Source organism: Pseudoliparis swirei, chromosome 19 (assembly GCF_029220125.1).
Source record: "Pseudoliparis swirei isolate HS2019 ecotype Mariana Trench chromosome 19, NWPU_hadal_v1, whole genome shotgun sequence".
Classification (NCBI taxonomy): Eukaryota; Metazoa; Chordata; class Actinopteri; order Perciformes; family Liparidae; genus Pseudoliparis; species Pseudoliparis swirei.
The window spans coordinates 598,184-611,776 of NC_079406.1; the positions used below are offsets into that span (position 1 = coordinate 598,184).

General features: G+C 48.0%; 1 long non-coding RNA gene across 1 annotated transcript; it reads left to right on the top strand.

Moving 5' to 3' along the window:
* The first annotated feature begins 6,607 nt into the window (after positions 1-6,607).
* On the top strand, positions 6,608-12,448 carry LOC130209508 (uncharacterized). The gene is made up of 2 exons (XR_008834631.1): positions 6,608-8,748; positions 10,967-12,448. It is a non-coding gene; the product is annotated as an uncharacterized LOC130209508 (long non-coding RNA).
* Positions 12,449-13,593: the final 1,145 nt, after the last annotated feature.

A 13,593-nucleotide genomic window follows, 5' to 3' on the forward strand; every position in this document is an offset into this window, starting at 1 on the left:
TGGTTCGACCTGGGAAACGCAGTGGATGATTCATTCTCACCAACATACCTCTCAGCCTCCGTCCTGAGCGGACAGTTGCCAAACCAGGCTGTCTCTGCAGGACCTCTCTACAGCTCAGAGTAAAGGACAAGGATCCTCTGGGACACTTAATTCCCAGCTGCCTGAGGTGGTAAGGCCCTTGCCTTTTCCCAGAAGGTCTTTTTTGACCATGCATCCATCGGGATGTGATCCAGGTATTTAACCGCCACACTCCACAGAGTCCGTTAATCCCATGGTGAACGCCTCTTACCCTAAATCCAAACACTCCTTAGTTTTGGTCATTCTGAAGGCTGTTGTCCGCAGGTGACATGAACTTCCTCCAGGTAGCTTTCGTTGTCGGATGCCCACCACCACTGGTCATCCAAACTATGATGGTTGAGCTGAACCTGGCCACACAGTCATGTGTGTACAGGAGTACAGTAGGGGCTGAGGACGCAACCCTGGGGATCCTGTGTTCAGGGTGAGGGATTTGAGGTGTGCCCACCTGACCACCTGTGGCCTGGCGGTCAGGAAGTCCAGGATCCAAGCCCAGGGTGTTCAGTCCCAGCTCAATCAGCTTGCCCCCACTCTGAGGGCTATGGTTTAAAGCTACTATAATCAATGAACCAGTCTACATAGCCCCTTCTGGCTGTCCAGATGAGAATGGTGTGCAGTACCTGGGAGACAGCATGTCCGTGGATCTGTTTGGGGATAAGCAAACTGCAGCGGGTCCTGGAGGAAGGGAGAAAGGGCCCAGATGTAGTCCTTTATCAGCCTCCCCGGGCATTTCATGACCACCGAGGTGAGGGCCAGTCGGTACAAATTGCTGGAAAGCATGCTCGTTGAAACCCCTTCCAGGGGAGGGGGGGCTAATTTCCCTTTCCAATTGGCCCCAAAATGTCTAAAAAAGGAAGGGGAAGTAGTTGATATCGGATACCCTGGGCAGAAAAGACAGTTTAGTTATGGTTTTGTTGTGTGCCTTTTTGTGTTTTACTTCTGTCTCCTCCTCCCTTCTCTGTTTTCCTCTGCAGGCCTGGTGTGTGACAGGGAGTTGGCTGCTCTCCCAGCAGCAAGCGAGGCACACCTGTTCCACTCACCTAATCACCTGTGTATAAAGGCCCAGTCCTCTTGCCACTTCCCTGCCAGATAATTCCTTGTGTTCGACCCTACGGTGTGTCTCGCTGCTATCCTGGATTTGTGCCTCCTGTCTCTGACGTCTCCGTGCCAGCCAGCTTCCTGCCTGCACTGCCTTTTTTCTTTGCCTCTGCTTATCTAAGAATAAACTTTTTGCTTTTGATCATCTCTCTAAGTCTTTTGCTTTGGGGTCCAGTATCTCTAGGGCGTAACAGAATTATCTGGCCACAGTATGGACCCCGCAGAGACTGAGAGAATTAAGCAGGCTCTTTCCTCACAAGGAGCTCGTGTGGGGCATCACGAGCTCTGCAAGGAATCATGGAATCCCTCCAGAACCTTGATGCCGGTGTAACTCAGCTCAGCAGCCGCCTGACCCAGTTTTCCACCCAGCTCAACGTTCTGACGGCTCCAGCTCCTGCTTCACCGCCCAGCTCCAGAGATTCAAGTCATTCATCCCGGCCAACCCGTGAACCATTCATCCCCACCCCTGTGAGGTATTCAGGTGATTCAGGGACATGCAGTCAGTTTCTTCACCAGTGCTCCTAGTCTTTGATCAGCAGCCTTTAACTTACTCCTCTCACAAGACTAGGATAGCTTTCGTTATGAGTTTGTTATCGGGTAAAGCGCCTGCATGGGCGGTGGTCATAGCCAAGGGTAATCCAGCTATCTATAACTCCTTTCCTGTGTTTGAGACCGAAATGCTTAACGTTTTGACCACCCGCTTCAGGGTAAGGAGGCCGTAATCGACTCCTTTCTTTACATCAGGGTTCAGAGTCAGTCTCTACATACTCCATTGATTTCCGCATTCTTGCAGCAGAGAGCGGGTGGGGTGAGGCGGCTCTACAGACAGTTTTTTCCCGTGGATTAAACGAGGAGTTAAAGGACGAGCTAGCTGCTCGAGATGAGACCTCGTCCCTTGAGGAATTAATCTTTAGCCATTCGCTAGATAATCGCCTTCGTGAGAGGCGTAGGAGAGAACAGTGCAACAGAGATTCCTCCCCTTTTCCCAACCCAAGTCACCACGTCCGGCTGGACAGTCTGCACCTCCTAACCCACGCCTGGAGCCGTTTCCCTACCGGGACCCACTTCCATCAGCCTCCTCATCTCTAAGCCCAGAGGAGCCTATGCAGCTTGGGAGAATGAGGCTCTCACCTGCCGAACGTGAACGCCGCTTCCTCCAGAAGCTCTGCATATACTGTGGCCAGGCTGGCCACATTCGAGCCAACTGTTCGAGCCAAAAGAGCAGGCTCATCAGCCAGGGGAGGGGCGCTGGTGAGCCATACATCCATCTCCCGTGCCCTCGTTAATCGCCTCCAGTTAAAGGTACTGTTTCCTGTGCACAAGTTTCCTTCCTCCAAGTCTTAGTGGATTCAGGGGCTGACGAGAACTTTATTGACTCTGATGTTGTTTTCCAGTCAAATCTTCCCTCAGAACCCCTTCCCGAGCCCAAGGACATTTTTTCTCTTGATGGTAGACTTCTAGCCCGTGTAACTCACCGTACTGCCCCAGTGTCACTGTTACTCTCAGGTAATCATCATGAGACCATTTCCCTTTATTCAAGATTCAAGATGTTTTATTTGTCACATACACACACAGGGTGTGCAGTGAAATGAAAGTGGCAATGCTCAGCAGGAATGTGCAAGGGCAACAAGTACACACTATTTACAATAAAATACAACACAATATTTACAGTAAGTGTGTGTGTGTGTGTGTGTGTGTGTGTGTGTGTGTGTGTGTGTGTGCCTAAGAGGGGCAGTTGTGTGGGTCTATGTGGGGGTCCTGGTGAGGTCGGAGTTCACAATCCTGATGGCCTGAGGAAAGAAACTCCGTCTCAGTCTCTCTGTTCTTGCAGCGTGACTACGGAGGCGCCTGCCTGACCGCAGCAGCTGAAACAGTCTGTTGTTGGGGTGGTGAGGATCCTTCATGATCCTGCCGGCTCTGGTTCTGCACCTCCTGGTGTACAAGTCCTGCAGGGTGGGAGTGTAGTTCCAATAGTGCGCTCAGCCAGACACTACTCTCTGCAGAGCCTTCCTGTCCTGAGCGGAGCAGTTGCCAAACCAGGCTGTGATGCTTCCTGTCAGGACGCCTCTACAGCTCCAGAGTAGAAGGACTGAAGGATCCTCTGGGAAACTTTAAATTTCCTCAGCTGCCTGAGGTGGTAGAGGCGCTGCCTTGCCTTTCTCACCAGAGTGTCTGTGTTTGTTGACCATGTCAGATCCTCGGTGATGTGGACTCCCAGGTATTTATACCCGCTCACCCTCTCCACAGTAGTCCCGTTAATCCCCAGTGGTGAGTACGTCCTCTGTTGTTGTATCCTCCTAAAGTCCACAATCAGCTCCTTAGTTTTGGTGACATTCATGATGAGGCTGTTGTCCTGGCACCAGAGTGACAGATCAGCAACTTCCTCCAGGTAGGCCTTCTCGTCGTTGTCGGAGATCAGGCCCACCACCACTGTGTCATCCGCAAACTTGATGATGGTATTGGAGTTGAACCTGGCCACACAGTCATGTGTGTACAGGCAGTACAGTAGGGGGCTGAGGACGCAACCCTGGGGGGATCCTGTGTTCAGGGTGAGGGATTTGGAGGTGTGTCTGCCCACCCTGACCACCTGTGGCCTGGCGGTCAGGAAGTCCAGGATCCAAGCACACAGGGGGGTGTTCAGTCCCAGCTCAATCAGCTTGCCAGCCAGTCTGGAGGGGACTATGGTGTTGAAAGCTGAACTATAATCAATGAACAGCAGTCTCACATAGCCCCCCCTCTGGCTGTCCAGATGAGAGAGTGTGGTGTGCAGTACCTGGGAGACAGCATCATCCGTGGATCTGTTTGGGCGATAAGCAAACTGCAGCGGGTCCATGGAGGAAGGGAGGAAGGCGCAGATGTAGTCCTTTATCAGCCTCTCAGCATTTCATGACCACCGAGGTGAGGGCCACGGTCGGTAGTCATTCATACATGCTGGAGAAGCATTCTTGGGCACAGGGACAATAGTGGATCTCTTGAAGCAGGCGGGGACCACGGACTCAGCCAGGAGAGGTTGAATATTGTGGTGTACACTGGCGCTAGCTGGTTAGCACAGGTCTTCAGTACTCGCCCAGATATGCCATCTGGACCTGCAGCTTTCCTGGTGTTCACCCTCAACAGAGCCTCCTCACACTGTGCTCGGTCACAGAGAGTGTGTGTTCATCCCCAGCGGTAGAACTCACCTCGGCTACGCTTAACGGTGTTGTTGTTGTCGAGCTAGAGCTGTTGTTGCTAGCCTCAAACCGTGCATAAAATGAGTTCAGGTCGTCCGCTAGGGATGCGGCACTCACCATTGCGCGGGGTCTGCTCTGGTAGTTTGTAATAGTCCGTAGCCCCTGCCATAGGCGCCTGGTGTCGCGCTGCTCCATCTGTGATTCCACTCTGTCTCGGTACCTCCTTTTGGCGTCCTTCACCGCCTTCCTCAGTCCATAGACCGCTGCCTTGTACTCGTCCATGTTGCCGGATACAAGACCGGAGTTATAGGCAGCAGTACGGGCGCTCACAGCTTCACGGATGGATCTATCAACCCACGGCTTTGATTAGGAAAGACCCTAACTTTTACCGTGGGGACGATGGTGTCCGTTAAGCGTTGCTATGAGGCTCATTGCTACTTCCATAAACTTCGCTGACGTCACTGGAACTGGATTGGATCATGTCCCAGTCAACGATACTCAGAGCGCCCCTGTAGCTCAGCCTCTGATTGGTCAGACCACCGCATTCGTTCCTCGTCACTACCGCTTCCGCGATCCTTTGTTTATACTCCGGAAGCAGAAAAATGGCGGCATGGTCTGATTTCCTAACGGAGGGAGAGAGACAGCCTTATAGCCTCTCTTGAATGGCGTATAGCAGTGGTCCAACGTTCTTTCCCTCTGGTAGCACACGTAATGTGCTGGTGAAAGTTCGGCATGACTTTTTTTGGTTTGCCTTGTTAAAGTCCCAGCCACCACCACAGCACGGCCGGGATACTTGTTCTGATGCCGACATAACACATCATGTAGGTCCGATAGTGCTACGCCGGTGTCCGCTTGTGGTGGAATGTAGACGGCTGTGGTGATGACCGAGCTGAACTCCCGGGAAGGTAGAATGGACGGCATGAGATCGCCAGATGTTCCAGGTTCGCGAGCAGGAACGAGAAAGAGTCTTAATGTTCTTGGGGTCACCACATGTTGTTTGTCATGAAGCAGACCCCCACCCTTAGATTTACCAGACTCTTCCGTTCTGTCTGCACGGAAAACAGAGAAGGACTCGGTTGGACATATGACTGATCCGCACCAGCGCGGTCAACTTTTCCGCCAGACAAAAGATGTTACAATCCCGCATGTCCCGTTGGAATCTGATCCTTTGCCCTAAAATCATCCATCTTATTTTCCAGAGACTGGGCGTTAGCAAGAAGGATGCTGGGCAAAGGTGACGGGGCTTGAACTCTCAGTCTGTTCAATTCGCTCCGCTTCCTCGATGTTCGTCGTCTCCCGTAGTAGCGGCTCCACTGCTGTTGTTGTGGTTCGCCACGATCTCTGCCGGCCACGCTGGATCGATGGAAAAAGTGGACAAAAACCCTTGTTTTGCGCAAAAGTTTATGTCCAAAAGTGTGCTGCGGTCGTATGTTGTTAGTGCCGATGTGTTTGTGGCAAAGAAAATATTAAAAATAAACACAAAAACTAAAAGAGCGCACAATCTCCGCGGAGCTGCCGCGACGGCGACTGGACACAGCCGCGCCATCCCAGCATCTCATTCCCTCACCCCTTGCTCCGCTTGTGTTAGGTCTCCCCTGGCTTAAACTCCACAACCCACACATAGACTGGACCACCTTATCCATCATCAATTGGAGTTTGTTCTGCCACTCTCACTGTTTGCACTCTGCCATACCCACCACTGTTACTTCCAAACCTGTTCCCCCTAAGCCTGTTGACCTCACGTCAGTTCCCTCGGAGTATCATGACCTCCAGGAGGTTTTCAGCAAGGATCGTGCCCTGTCTCTACCACCTCACCGACCTTATGACTGTGGCATTGACTTGCTCCCGGTGCTCCCTTGCCTTCGAGCAGACTATATAATATCTCCAGGCCTGAAAGGGAAGCCATGGAGACTTATATCACTGACTCTGTTGCTACTGGTCTCATTCGCCCTTCTCGCTCTCCATTGGGGGCAGGGTTTTTTTTTGTTGCCAAGAAGGATAAGACTCTACGCCCCTGTATTGATTTCAGGGGCTTGAATGATATCACAGTGAAGAATAAATATCCTCTCCCTCTCATAGATTCAGCTTTTGGTTGCTTCCATCAAGCCACCATCTTCTCAAAGTTGGACCTCCGAAATGCCTACCACCTAGTAAGGATAAGGGAGGGAGACGAGTGGAAGACTGCATTTAAGACTCCCCTGGGACATTTTGAGTATCTTGTTATGCCTTTTGGGTTAACTAACGCCCCTGCTGTGTTTCTGACAGAGATATTAATGTGTGTTATGTTTATTGCTTACCGTATCTTAAACTAAACAATCAGAGGAGCTTTCCGAACTCCGTGTTCCCACCCGAAGATTGTATTATGTGTTTTGGGAGTCGGATAAGGAAGTGTCTGGGACCAGACGGAAGGAATATGTCAACTTGTCCTCAGTTCCGCTTATCCTTTGTTGTGGTTTGTGTGTGTGATAAGCTTTCAATAAAAGGCTTGACCAAGGGGATGCTCGGCGGAATGTCTTGGAGGTCGTCGTGTTCAGAGCATGTGCGACTGAGCTTCCCCTTTGGTCCAAAGCTTTGACCAAAGATACTACGTTGTCTGTGATTCATTTCTCACCTCCTTGAACGTGAATATTTTAAATGATATAGAGAGGAAAAAACCTATCATAATTGGTGCCGTGACCCGGATCCCAACATACCCATCGTCTGGATTTTTCTTTTTCCTGCGGAGCCACTGACACCTGTGCAAGGTCCCGACTGATCATCGGAGTAAGAGACCGCTCAGCAGTGGATAATAATCCGCAGCAAGGAAATCCAGTCGTGGATTGACGGGATCCGGCGGATCGGAAGACCGAGGGAGACTGACCCAGACAAAGTACGTATGGTTTTGCCCTTTTTGCGAGAAAGAAAGGTTGACTACGGGTCGGTAAAATAAAGAGTGCCCTTTTATGAGGAAGAAAGGAGGAGTACGCGCTGTAAAAAAGGGTTTGCCCTTTTTGCGAAGAAAGAAAGGTTGACTAAGCGTCGTAAAAAATAAGTGTTACGAACTAATACGTATAAAGTGGGAGTTTATATGTGTTTGTTTGTGAAATGCATGCTGTGGCTCTAGTGAATCAGTGTCGGCCGAAACCTTACCGGTCAACATAAACCGACGGCCTGTTCACGTAGACAACCACAGATTGGCAGTTTCTGAGTTCCCCTTGTCTAGATTAAGGTAGTAAAGGTTGATTTGATCCCTTTTCTGCCTGAGTTGGGATAGTGGGGAAAAAGGAATGCGTATTTGTCCCTTTGTCTGATTTGAGGTAGTAAAGGTTGATTTGATCCCTTTATGCCTGAATTGAGATAGTGGGGGTTTATGTTTGTTGGTTCATATTTGTTTGTTTATATTTGTTTGTGGATAAATGCTGTGGCTCTATTGAATCAGCGTCGGCCGAACCCTTCCAGGCCAACATAAACCGACGGCCTGTTCAATTAGACAACCACAGATCTAATACTATACGATCACACCATTAAACAATGGACAATTCTCACGGAAAGCCTGAAGGCGAATTTTCAGGCGACACATTGTTTATGTTCAAACAGGATTCAGATAGTGTGCAATATCTGAAAAAATGGAAAACAAAATACGGCTTTTCCGGCGAACTAAACGTTTTTGAGATAGAAACAATCTGTAAAAATCTAAAAACCATCGCCATAGAAAACAAAAACCCCAGACTCAGCGAATCAAAACACCACGAACTAGAACAAGCAGAACAGTGGTTCCGAGCAGCAAAAGAGAGGGCACAAGCCCAAGTAAAAGACAAATTAAGGGCCGTAGAAAGCACGCGCGGGAAAAATAGTTCACAGGCCCGGTACACAAAAACCGATTTTGGACTGACTGCATACCAGGGGAGGGAAACCACAAGGGGAGGGTACCGGAGAGGCCGAGGAAGAGGCCGGGGACAGACTGAAGGGAGGAGTAGAGGACGAAATGACGAATGTTGGACCTGCGGAGAGGTTGGACATTGGTCACATGACTGCCCCAACCCTAAGTGGGGGCGGAAACCTCGTAGAGAACGAGACTGACTACGAGGAGACTAACAAACAGAAAGATGAAATAACACCACCATATGTTAAAGCTGTGAAAATGTGTGTTTTTCTTTAAATCCCAGCTGTGCTTGATGAACTGTGTGCTTGTTGAAATGAAGTTGTCGTGAGTTATGGCCATTAACTCACGTTAAGCCTGACTTGGATATGTTGCTTTCACGTGTTATAGCTTGATAGATAAATAACTAAATATATGACTTTATGGGACCCCGAACTTAGAGTAGTGACCTGGTTTAAGATAAAGACTAAAGACGTTTCACAGACCCCTGCCGAGGGTCTGCGGCGGTTTGGCGGTTGACAACAAGAGGATCCTCATAAACAACAGGTGTGCAGACGACCTTTTGTCTTAAGACTGTCTGTGATTGGAAAAACTAAATGTTGTTGTCAACAGTCAAATAAGCCTCTACCCATAGTTTAGAAACAGCTTATAAAATAAACGGGGACCGATTGATTAGAAGTGTATCAAATAAAAAACAGAACTGTGTCACAACCTTGGGGAAGCCAAGAGAGTGTGTGAGTGTTTGTGGGAGTGTGTGTGTGCGCGCGCTCTTGGAGCGTGTGTCATTTGTTATGAACTTGGATGTGTTTCTTTAACTTTTTCAAGAAAAAGGGAAAGCGTGGATTAATAGGGGGGAGATTGATAAACCTGGGAACGCTACCTATATTATTACTATTATTATAACCTTAAAACAATGTGATTCTGAAGCTGGGTAGATGGAATTTAAAAGGAATAAAAGTTCCGCTGGGGAACAATTAAATATCATTATATATAAACCAAAGGTTCTTTACTAATTAGGCCGCCTTATTATGACATTCCTTACCCAAGCACAATGATGACGCTGTGAGTTCAGACAAGACATGGTTCTCCTGCATTTGTTTTGACAGAACACAATCATTTGTTTATTTTTTATTTCTCTCCTTTCTTCTAAAAATTGACTGTTTTGATTGAATTGTCAGTGTTGAAGATATAGTTTTGGGTTTACTATTGATTTCTGATAAACAATAGTTGTTATTTTTACAGTAAGGCCGTACGGCTTACGAGTAATTGATTTCTCAAAACACCGTTTCAAAACTGAGTTTTTACGTTTTATTTTAGTCGGTTTCAAAGGATAGTTTTGGGTTTACTGTTTTTGGAAAAAATAGTGGTTATTATTACAGTCGTCCGTTGGATGTACGCGTAATCGATTTCTCATAAACTGTTGCGAAACTGACACCTATTTGTGCGATGTGCTAAATGGGCAATTTTGTTTAAAGTAACGAAGTTCCTTCTCTTCTAGAGGTTGACTGGTTATTAAGATTATTATTAGTGAAAAGGACGGATTTGGGAATTCCATCCTATTTCAAAGGGGGAAGGGAGCGACTTAACATGTGTATTAGACAGTGAGAGAGAGAGAGGAAGATAAAAGGACAGAAAGAAAAGGTTGTTTTGACCTAGAAGCTGGCTCAACAATCTATGTTGACGCCAGAGTGCGCAGAGGAGGGCCAGACGAGTACAGACCAATAGACCAGAGAGCAGTAGGTGTAGAATCAGAATGTGGACTGTCTCAACTGCATTTCAACAGTTCATATAGTATAAAAACAATAGTATAAATACATATACACATATATATATAGCTCTTCCTTAAACAGAAAAATAGCAATTAAATCAATATATTCTCATAGAATGACAACAACTGCTATCAAAAAGACAAACAAATGAACAATGTAACTTCTTAAAATGCAAATAAATCATTAAATTTTTATGTTTGAAAGATAAACAACGTGTAATTCACTCTTGGTCCGGCGGCAGCTCGTCTGACTGGATCACATTCTCGACTGGAGACAAGGCCAGATTTTCTCTTGCCAATTGTTCTTCCAGCTTGCTGTCCTCCATAGCCGGACATGACCGACAGGAATGCAAGGACAGCTAATGACTTATTAGAGCTTTTGCACTCCATGATGTTGTTAAATGTGCCGCTCACGGTACTTCTTTTGATTCGTTATTGTATTGTATTGTGATGTATCAGGCAGGAGATGTTCATGAACACTCCGTGAAGGGAGTGAGGACATTGATCCTGCAGCCTCCATGAGGGCTCTCGTGGAGGTTGAGTGGACTGCCTCTTAAGAGGAGCAGTTAAGGTTAACAGGGGGGTCCGGTCCCATGCGGGTTGGTGGTAGCATCTGTTTCACTCCTTCCTCAGTTGGTTTTGGTGGCTCATGGTGATTTCCATGGATCCAGGTGGGGTGTAGTGTAGGCTTTGCTGGCTACCTGGTGGTCGCCATGTGACTTACCCACAGTCAACAATCCTGTGCGAACAGGCGAAGTCGCACATCGCCCGATGGGCCATATTCCAGCTCCATGACAGCCAGAGTGTTATGAGATTTCATTCCACCATATTGATGGTTACTCATGCATTGAGTGCCTTATTGCTACAAGCAAAACTAACATTTCTGTCACCAGCGTAGACAATTGCAGTAAACAGCTGTGTTACTAGGCCAAGGTCACATAACCATCCAAAGATGTATCACCATTAATCCAGCATCGTGTGTTCCCACAACAACAGATGGTGCATGACTGTGTAAAGATTGCTGATACTATCACTTGGCCGAGAGTTGACCTGAAAGATATCACACTACCCGAAGGAGGTGTGGTATGTTGGTGGGTCAGCCCAGAAGGCTGCATGTGAAAAAAAGAAAACCAAGAACTCTATTCAAGGCCGTTGCGATTTTGAGTCATGGGCAATGCCATGTCTCAACAGGAGGGATGGTATCATAGGTATCTATGATAGAACAAAACTACTTAAAAAAAAAAAATATTTTTTGTAAAGCATGTGTGACATGCATCAAGCACAACCCTAAAGGAAACCTAATCATTCATAGACGACCCTACCGCCTACCACTACGCCTACCACTAACTCACCCAGACTTAGAGCAAGTGGGTGAGAAAGAAACAATAGTGGAGTACATGAACAAGACCATGATGGGGAGAGGAGTCAGGGAAGCAAATGTCTTGCCAGATTCACCTGTCTCGCCCATTATGTCTGTACAGGTCGGTGACGGGGTCTTCACCCGCGTCATCAAGAAAAAGACGCGGAGCAACGCTCGCTGGGAGGGACCATTCCAAGTCCTTCTGACGACTGCAACCGCTGTAAAGAAAGCCGAGAGGACCACTTGGATACATCTTTCCCATTGCAAACTGTTCCCTACAGAAATCCCGGACCAGTGCCCTGATCCCGAGACGACCACGAGCAGAGGGGAAGACTGACTTCAAAGGGGGCTGTCCGCTTAAAAGACAGCCATCTCAACGTCAGTGAAGAAACCAACGATCCCTGCTTTTAGGTGTCGGCTCGGGTGATGAAGCGAGAGGTCCCGAGGAACTCAAACGAGAGGAGCAAGGGAGATCAATGCTCCCGTTTAAGAAAATATAACGTAAACTTTTGATTTAATCTTGTATGCCATAATTGTGTAAACTCCTCACAAGGAACGGACAATTATTGATGTGAAACTGCTGACTAAAAAGTTTTAATTCCCAAAGTCATTTGTGTGGTGTTAATAACAAATTATGTGTAATAATCATGATTCTGCTTGGACTGCTTAACCCAAATACGTAAATCACATGCTGCATAGAAATTAGACAAATAAAATGAGGGCCACCATGCCCATGTTTAAATAATAATGCCCATGTTTAGATAATAAGCAATTAGCATAAACAGGAGGGAACTGACAGAGATATTAATGTGTGTTATGTTTATTGCTTACCGTATCTTAAACTAAACAATCAGAGGAGCTTTCCGAACTCCGTGTTCCCACCCGAAGATTGTATTATGTGTTTTGGGAGTCGGATAAGGAAGTGTCTGGGACCAGACGGAAGGAATATGTCAACTTGTCCTCAGTTCCGCTTATCCTTTGTTGTGGTTTGTGTGTGTGATAAGCTTTCAATAAAAGGCTTGACCAAGGGGATGCTCGGCGGAATGTCTTGGAGGTCGTCGTGTTCAGAGCATGTGCGACTGAGCTTCCCCTTTGGTCCAAAGCTTTGACCAAAGATACTACGTTGTCTGTGATTCATTTCTCACCTCCTTGAACGTGAATATTTTACATGATATAGAGAGGAAAAAAACCTATCAGTTTCAGGCACTCATCAATGATGTCCTTCGTGATATGCTTAACAGATTTGTCTTTGTTTATCTTGATGATATCCTCATTTTCTCTCGTGACCCCCAAGAACATGTCCAACACACGAGGTTGGTGCTGCAGAGACTGCTAGAAAACAGACTTTATGTGAAGGCTAAGAAGTGTGCATTTCATGTTACCTCTGTTTCATTCCTGGGTTTTGTGGTCGAGAAAGGGCAGGTCAGAGCCGACCCTGCCAAAGTCATGGCAGTGGCCGAATGGCCCACTCCTACAATGAGAAAGCAACTCCAAAGGTTCCTTGGTTTTGCCAATTTTTACCGCAGGTTTATTCGTGACTATAGTCGAGCAGCCGCCCCACTCACGAAGCTCACCTCAGTTAAAGTTCTCTTTGTGTGGTCATCTGCAGCTGAGGCTGCTTTTGCTAGGTTGAAGTGTTTGTTTTCCTCTGCTCCTGTGTTGTCTCATCCTGATTCTTCAGCTCCTTTCGTAGTCGAAGTGGATGCCTCCGACACTGGTGTCGGGGCAGTCCTCTCCCAGCGCTCAGCCTCCGACCAGAAGTTGCATCCCTGCGCCTTCTTTTCCCGCCGGCTCTCCCCGGCAGAAAGGAACTATGATGTGGGCAACCGGGAGCTGCTGGCAGTAGTCTTAGCCCTACAGGAATGGAGGCACTGGCTGGAGGGCACGACTCACCCGTTTGTGGTATGGACTGACCACAGAAACTTATCGTATCTCCGTTCTGCTCGTAGGCTCAACTCTCGCCAGGCTCGGTGGGCGCTTTTTCTGGGCCGGTTCAGCTTCACCCTCACCTATCGGCCAGGCTCACGGAACGTCAAGGCGGATGCCCTGTCACGTCAGTTCGCTCCTCCGGTTGAGAAATCCTCCGTGGGGACCATTCTGCCATCCTCCTGTGTGGTGGGAGCAGCCAGGTGGGAAGTTGAGAGGGTGGTCCAGGAGGCACAAGAGGACCATCCAGCTCCTGAGGATTGTCCACCGGGTCGGATGTTCGTTCCACCGCACGCCAGATCTTCAGTGCTCCAGTGGGGACATGATGCTAAGATAG